Source organism: Myiozetetes cayanensis, unplaced genomic scaffold (genome assembly GCF_022539395.1).
Source record: "Myiozetetes cayanensis isolate MyiCay16 unplaced genomic scaffold, myiCay2020 scf2-11, whole genome shotgun sequence".
Classification (NCBI taxonomy): domain Eukaryota; kingdom Metazoa; phylum Chordata; class Aves; order Passeriformes; family Tyrannidae; genus Myiozetetes; species Myiozetetes cayanensis.
The window spans coordinates 67397664-67403663 of record NW_026087411.1 but is presented as its reverse complement, the minus strand read 5'-3'; the positions used below and the strand labels follow the sequence as shown (position 1 = coordinate 67403663).

The window sequence follows — 6000 nt, the reverse complement described above, 5'->3', positions numbered from 1 at the left end:
ATAGCTAATATCTTTCTGTGGTTTATTGCTGAGAAAATATAGTTGCACAGGACCTCTTTTTTGACTTAAGTAATGACAGGTAATTTATTAATAGCTTCAGTTCTTTATTTTATTCACCTCTACCTCTTAAAAACTAATAAGCTGTTTTCAAAGCTCTGCAAACATTTACTTGCTTCTTCTCAAAGCTCTGTCTACTCTCCTCACCATCTCTGTCAGTGATGTTCATCCTGGTCTTTATAGACTGATGGTTATTATTTTTGCTGCTGATTTTATTGTGTTGCGAGTTATCAAGCTTACCAAGGACTGTGCTGTCAGTGACATACACAACATTCCATAGACCATGAGATCAATTGTCTGAAAAAAATGAACAAAACACATTGATTTGTAACTGAAGGGGGAATTTCTACAATATATCTGATATCTCATGGAGTTTATGCAACTGTGGCTTAGGGTAGAACTTGTAAAGGTTTTTTTTTTTTTAACTTAAGTCCTCCTTTTCATGGCTGGCATGAGACACAACCTTTTCTCCAGCCATTCCTGTGATGCAACAGCTACAGAACCTAAAATATCCTGGTTTGTTTATTTATTTTGTGTTTTGGAACACGATGGATTCTTGAGATACTGTATCTCCTCATCAGAGTCCTGGAAAGCAGCCAAAACAGTCAGGCCATCCCTACCCTTGCTCCAGAGCTGGCACAGCAGAGCCCACTCTCCATGGACCAGGAGCTCAAACCCAACACGTCTGTTACTGTGCTCAGATCACTTGCCACATCACCCATCTCAATGTGTCTCCTGGGAATGGCCTCCCAGGGTGGCCACACTGCAAAGAGAGGTACTTGAGCATCGCTTAACTTGGGGTGCCACAAGCTGTAAATAACAGGACCAAGCCAGGAGTCCTTCTGCTTTGGAAGCAGGCTGTTATTCATTTTATAACATATCCGTGTTCAGGAGGATGTTACTGCTTTCCTAAAAGTCAGTTTTATTGCAAGACTCAGATAACTAAATCCAGGATGATGTTGCTGCCTGGGTGGAAGTGAGAGCAGGGACTGGAAGCACACACACAGAGCAGGAGTGAGAGTGTGTGTGCACAGTCCTGTCAAAGTGCTATGGTCTTCCCTGCCTGAAGCATCTCAGCTATGCCAGCCCTTCTTGTCTCTGAACCAGAGCTGCCAACTAGGCTAAATCACATGGTGACTTTGTGAGGCTGACAAATGTAGGTTAAAATGCACTGGCCAAGCTCATTTCCATTTGGATTTTACCCAAAGTCTCAGATAAAGGGCCTGAGCAATAATTTGATGCACTAATTAGCCCATTAAAAAAGATTGTTATTTTTAGGTGCCTGAAGTTTTGTTTCAGAGGAGAAAAAGTCCTTGGTATATTTTGAAGAATTTTGTGGAGAAGCCTGTTGCAAGTAAGAATAAACAAACAAGCTCTTTCAAATTCCTGGAAATGACTGAGAGACATGTCGTAAATTCTTTGAATTAGTAAAATAGACTGCAAGTGACCAAGCATGTAAAAGCAGGGTTAACATGTCACAGAGTAGCTCAGTTGGCTAAGGTGACTACTGCATTTTAACTTTAACTTTTTTCTAAATTTACTTTATAATTTAAAATTTAATTCATAACACAATATAATAAAGGACCAGTGTACATTTTATTATAAAAAGCCTACACTGAAAGAATACTGAAACTCCAGAATAAAGTGGTGAAACTTAAGAAAACATTAGCTGTCCAAATTTAAATTACTTCCATTAATATAGCTTTAAGAATATTTAAAAACATTTTTACAAATACTATACTTTGGTACTCACTCTAGTGTGATCTCACACCTCGTTTACTGAACATCATCCAAATTTACACTCAATAGTTGATTGTTGATTCTGAATAATTAATATTGTTACAGGATGTTGTCCAAAGTTTTCTGAAATAATTGTCTTAGAGTTAGGTTTCCAAGCCCTTATCGGTTAATTTAAAATAGCGAGCCAGCAAATCCTATCAGAATCATTAAAAACACAACACTTTTGAAGGACTAATTGCTTATTTAGGTATCTACATTAAGTCTGCACATGCTTGGGATGAACTGATGAAATAAGCTTCCAGGTTTTCAGGATTTAGTTCAGATCATAAGACAGTTTTTGTGAAGTGCCATCCATTCTTCACGTTCACCCTAGCTCTGAGTTGCAGAAGTATAAAATTGTCTGCCAGTGAAGTCAGCATGTCACAGAAAGCACTAACGTGGGTTTAATTCTGCTACAAGAGCACAGCACTTGAGATGAACACATGCATCTGCCAACACTGACCATGCAGTGAGTCTCAAACACTTGTATTGCTCAAAAGAGCAACAAAGAGAAGCAGATTAGGAATTTACATCCACAAATTTAGTCCTGGCCTTGTTTGACTTTTCTTTATACCCATGTGAAGGAGTAACTTGGTTCCAGTCAGTGCAGTAAAACCGTTGTCTAAACAGCGTATGTGGAGAACTCAAAACTCATTTGAGGACAGGTAAGTAAAGAAAACAGGGAAGGTGCTGGCAGTAACATGCAAGGACCTTATTGATTGTCTACATAGTGTTAGTATAGTATTACCTTTTCCTTACTATCAGTTGTTCCTCAGAAGTGCACACAGAGCTGCTTAGTCATGTACATTTAGGAGTAGCTGTAGGAGTTCCGGCTACCACAGAGACACTGAAACAGTCACTAGCTACTTACTGTTTATTACTGATTCATCTTCAACTATGTCCCTGGTTTCTCTCTACTCTTCTCCAGTCTAAGAGGGTGAAAAAACAATACTTTCCTCTGTTTTGACTCCAGTGACTGCAAGGACACACAACAAGAGTCACAGGAAAGGACATGGCATTCCGTGACTACATCCTAGCTAACCAGAGATTTGTCTTTTCCAGTTTTTGAAAGACTCTGAGAATACAAAAAAAAAAAAAAAAAAAAAAAAGGAAACAAGACTTTATTAGACATTATTAATTATGTTTCTACTGCTTGCATGACTGAAGCACCTGCAGATCCCAAATGAGATAGGAGTCAGCTGTGCTAGGTACTGTACAGATAAAAATCTCTTGAAAGTGTTTGCTCCAAGTGTTCACCAGCTGACTAGATATGAGATATAAGAAGGAAGCAGGTAGCAAAGAGGCAGAGGTGCTTGCTCAGAGTCACCCAGCAGAGCACTGGCATAGCTGTGAATAAACTCCAGGTATCCAGATGCTCAGAATTCTGCTCAGGCCAATACACTGAGCAGCCTTGCCAGCTAAAACAAACATGTTTTTTCATCTGTTGACAAAATGCCAAGTACAGTGAAATGTGTTAACAAGATGTATAAAAACAGGTTTCACTCTTGAAATCCTTTTGAAAACAAAGCAAAACACAACAGACTTTTGTCTCGTTGTTCAGTGTCACATAGATATTTCAGATTTTTAGGATGTTGGACAAATTAATTTGAAAAACAAAAAGAAGCAATTCATTATTTTTTATTAGCAGCTGACCTTTGGAAAGAGAATGCAATTTTCAAGGTTTTTCTCTGACACTTCTTTAAAGTGCACATAAACTAACACTGCTCATCAAATGGTAGATTTTAACAATTAGTATGGATGTCTTGAAAGAACCCTGTACCAAATAAAGTGTTTGTTCAAGGGGAAAGCATCTTGTTCAAATGATATTCCCAACAATACCTAAGTTTATTGCAGCAGCTACCTTCTGACATTCACCAAGTTTTACAACAGCTGTAAAACATATTGCAAAACTTCCTCATATTAAATCCTGTCAGCAAGACTCTGTTTCAGCTCCAAATCTGCTGGGCAGAAAAAAAACTAGTCAGCACAGCAGAAAAATACTTCCTTGTGCTTGACCAAAACCGAAAAGAAAAAAAAGAAAACAGAGGAAAAATAAAAAAAAAAAACCAAAAGCTCTTTTTTATTAGTAGTATTTCTAATTGTAGCTTCAAGAATAGAATAGAGAACCACCTTAAGACTCGAGTTGGAGTGCAGGGGAGGGGGGTTTATATCAGTTCTTTATAGCTTTAAATCATCACAGCCATTGGATGCTGATTCATAGCTATAAACTATTCCCAGTGTTTACATTAGGGTTTCTGAAAGAAATGCATATCTCAGGCCAGCAGATCAAATACATCACTGTCTACAGGAACTGAAGTAAGGCAAGTATATATTGTATCCAAATGAGGCCTGCAGGAATGCAAGGCAAGCAAAACTTTGATAAATTACACCCCAAAAAACTGCACGCAAAGACAACAATGAGGATGGAGAAAAGGTATATAGTGAGATTTTTTTTTGTACACAGAAATGAATGTGACAGGACTACAGGACTACATCTCTCTTTATGAAAGTGAAGGTCTATTTCGTGGTGGGAAGGAGAGGCATTTTTATTTTCTTCTCATTAAACCACGTAGAGCACAAGTGAATTTTGGAATTGTGTGAGCTGGGGTAGGAGGTGAAGTCCGAATTTCCCAAGAGAGGAGAGCTTTGATATACTGCTAGGTTCAGTGTGGTGCTCCTCTATATGTTGTTGAACTCATCAACCACTGTGTTCAGATTCAGTTCTAATGGGTTATGGGGGCTGCAGGGCAGGAGGGCACGGAGCCAAGAGAAGTGAGCTTCCCTCTCAGGGAGGCAGCAAGTGCCCTGCAACTGCCTGCTGTATCCCAGCAGCTGAAATAACCTGCATGCTCTCATAGGTGGAAAAACTTTTGCACCAGTCCTCAGGTTTTGCTGCCTCTCCTCTAGTCTCACTTATGTGTGCCTCTTGCCCAAATAACTTCCTGCTTCCACCACCAAATGACACTCATTCCATTGCAAATGGCTCCTTTGAAGTTGAAAAGGAGGGGCCTGGATTTTATCCATGGCACAGAATCCTAGCATAACTTTAACCCTCTTTTTTTTTTTTTTTTTTTTTTGGTGGGCGTGGTGAAGCGGAAAAGCAGAATTTACTGAAAACAAAAGGAATTAAAAACACAAAAATACAATTTTTCAATCTGCAGTCATCAATTAACACCTTAATAAAGGGATTTCCAGAAAAAAAGTAGCTGCTACTGCATCTGCTCACCCTTGTATACAGCTGTCCCATCAACTTGAGATTTCCACAGCTATGTCACCGTTTAGTCAAAGGCTCTTGCTTTTTAACCCATGGTCACGTCACAGAGAACTCTGACCGAACTCCTTAGGTCTGACACCTGCATTTCATGCCTACCCATGAAGGAAAGGGAAGTGAAACTGTTAATTGGTTGTCAGGCAGGATGAAAACATTATTCCCGTGGCTTACTAGATGTTTGCAGATAGGAAAGCTTAAATGTTCCTGTTTGGATTTTTTGTGGTTTTTTGGGGTTTTTTTGTTTTTTTAAACAAATTTTAAAAATGTTCCTGTGAAATCCCTTGAAGATCAGAAAATCAGAGTATCTTAGTTTGGGTTTGAGGCTTTATTTTTTTTCTAACGATAATAAATGAAATGAAATATTTTGTTGAAATGACAAATCATTGCAGTTCTCAACTGGTAAAATATGATTTCAAAAATGTGTCAAAGTCAGTCAAAGGGAATTTTTGGAATGTTTACATTTGTTAAGGAAAGATTTGGCAAAATGCATTCTTGAAATGTTTTGATTTCACTAAATCTGCCTCTTTACACAAAAGAAAGAAAGGAAAGAAAAAGATTGGTGAAAGAAACTTTCATTGAGCTCAGATTATAGATGGCTCTTGGGCTATGAAGTTTACATTAAATGAAGAAAAGCCCTTAAACTGTAGTTCAGGTCACTGCTTAGTCTACATGTCTGTTGGTGTCCTTTTAAGTCCTGCCACATTTCTCAGATTCATAAGAGTGGACTCTTCCATTCAAAGTGCAACACAAATTCTACCTCGGGTCCAGATTTTTAACTGTAAACTAGAATCATAACATCTCTGCCTCTACCATGTCTCTTTCAATGTGTATAAATGTTTTAATGTTATAAATTTTTTAATGTATATAACATGGTTTGTTGGGACCGTAACAAG

General features: G+C 38.2%; 1 long non-coding RNA gene across 1 annotated transcript in view; it reads right to left on the bottom strand.

Moving 5' to 3' along the window:
* Positions 1 to 220: 220 nt before the first annotated feature.
* LOC126640261 (uncharacterized) overlaps positions 221 to 6000 on the bottom strand; it is a 48971-nt gene continuing 43191 nt past the window's right edge. Inside the window, exon 3 of the long non-coding RNA XR_007628968.1 lies at positions 221 to 354. This is a non-coding gene — a long non-coding RNA (uncharacterized LOC126640261). The remainder of the gene's footprint in view (positions 355 to 6000) is intronic.